Below are 2557 nucleotides of genomic sequence, written 5' to 3' on the forward strand. Positions count from 1 at the left end.
CCATTTCTTTTCTAACCTTTCCAGCTTTTCCATCACTTCCTCCACCACCCTGTGCAGCCCCACAAACAAAAGTAATTTGTGTGATTAAAAAAAAAAGTTCAACCAATTAATTCCAACTTCTCGCAAAAAAAAGATCTTGCAAAGTTGAAATTGATTGATTGAACTATTTTTTTGTCCCCCAAACATGTTCTTTTTTTTATAAATATATTTATTGATTTTTAACATAATCACCTTAACATTTGGTAAATAGCATGTTGTCTGGGTTAGTATTAAAAAAACAATCAACAACAATTAATTTCTATAATTCTATAGTCCATATAATAGTTTTGCTTGATTTTACCTTCCAATAATATTGTCTTTTACCAACCTTAAATTAATACAGTTATTATTTAAATAAATGACAATTAAATATAGACATTCTTCTTATGTTTCTGCAAATAATAACCAGATCAATATAAAGCTTCTTTTCTAATTCCTGTTTACAGAATTCTTATTAAAATTTGTTTTCCTCACAATATTCAAAGCATTCTTACTGGTTAAGATTTTCTCGAAATTAATTACACTTAAGTATTTAAGTGTTTTTTTCTCATACAAGCCATCCCAACACTTCTACATTTCTCATATCTTAAAAAAAAAACAGAAAACATTTATTTTATATAAACTATCCCATGTCAAAAAACAAAACACAAAGGAAAAGAAAAAAAATACTATGTTACTTGAGGGGTTCATCCCTCTTAAACTAATCTTCATTTATATTCAAAATCTTTCTATTTCTTTAACCATATTCAAACAGTTGTTTAATTTTTAAATATTCCCTCTGGTAAATCCCATCATCTAATTTCTTAATTCTCACTTTAGCCTCTTTTTTTTTTGCCAAACAATATAAAAGGGGGGGGGAAAAATGACATTGCCATAGGTGTATACTATAGGCCACTCAACCAAACAGAGGAAATAGATGAACTTTTTGCTAGTCAACTAACTAAGGTATGTAGGAAGCACATCACAATAGTAATGGTGGACTTTAATTACCCTGACATCAACTGGGAGACAAACTGCACCAAGTGGAAGACCAAACAGATTCCTGACAAACCTAGCAGACAAATTTGTCTCCCAAAAAGTAGAGAAGGGAACTAGGGGATTAGCCATATTGGATCTAATCCTCACTAACAAAGATGAAATGATAGAAGGTATTGAAGCCACAGAAACCTTGGGGGAAGTGATCGTGCAATATTGAAATTCAACATTATGGAAGCACAAGCAATAGAACACCGTCAAACTAGAGTCTTGGATTTTAAGAGAGCTAATTTCAATAAACTTAGAGAGAGCTTGGAAAGGATTCCATGGATAAGAATCCTCAAGGGGAAAACAACTCAAGAAGCTTGGGAAATTTTGAAAAGTGAGATAATAAAAGCCCAGTCTAGCACAATACCAACAAAGAAGAAAAATAACAGCTCTCAAAAGAAACCAGCATGGCTGCATAAAGAACTCTTTGATAAATTGAAAGATAAAAAGGACAAGTTTAAAAAGTGGAAAGAGGGGCACATAACTAAAGCAGAACATCAGCAAATAGTCCGAGCCTGAAGTGAGGAAAGCTAAGGCTCAAAATGAACTAAGGCTTGCGACCAAAGTCAAAAATAACAAAAAAAGGCTTCTTTCAACATGTAAAAACAAGAAAAAAGTTAAGGAAATGATTGGTCCATTAGTGGGGGAAAGTGGCAAGAAGGTGACAAGCAACAGGGAGAAAGCAGAACTATTTAACTGGTTTTTTGCATCTGCCTTTACACAAAGGGAAAAAACAGTCCAACCTATCAAAAACAGTACCATAAAAAATAGATTAGAAACACAAGTTAAGATAGGCAAGAAAATGGTAAGGGAACACCTGTCCAGCCTAGACGACTTCAAATAATCAGGGCCAGAGGGATTATACCCCAAGGTTCTCAAGGAACTGGCAGATGTGATCTCAGAACCACTCAACTATATTTTTCAAAGATCCTGGAGCACTGGGGAACTACCAGAGGACTGGAAAAGAGCTGATGTAGTTCCCATCTTCAAAAAGGGGGAAAGATGGATCCAGGAAATTACAGACCTATCAGCCTAACCTCAATACTTGGGAAGATTCTGGAAAAGATAATCAAACTATGAATCAGCAAACACCTAGAGGCAACCTTATCAACCTACTACTTGATAAGATAGAAAAATGTGGGTTAGACAGCATCACCATCAGATGGATTCGTAGTTGGCTGACCAGCTGCACTCAGCGTGTGGTCCTCAATGGAACTGTATCTACATGGAGGGAAGTGTGTAGTGGGGTGCCTCAGGGCTCTGTTCTAGGCCCAGTGCTCTTCAACATATTCATCAATGATTTGGATGAGGGGGATAGATGGGGAACTCATCAAATTTGTAGATGACATCAAGCTGGCAAGAATAGCAGACACTCCAGAAGATAGGCTTAAAATACAGGAGGATCTGGACAGACTTGAACACTGGGCGCTATCTAACAAAATGAAATTCAATGGTGAAAAAAGTAAGGTTCTACATTTAGGCAAGAAAAACCAAA

The sequence above is a fragment of the Protobothrops mucrosquamatus genome, unplaced genomic scaffold (assembly GCF_001527695.2).
Source record: "Protobothrops mucrosquamatus isolate PMUCROS unplaced genomic scaffold, P.Mucros_1.0 scaffold_19, whole genome shotgun sequence".
In the NCBI taxonomy this organism is placed as follows: domain Eukaryota; kingdom Metazoa; phylum Chordata; class Lepidosauria; order Squamata; family Viperidae; genus Protobothrops; species Protobothrops mucrosquamatus.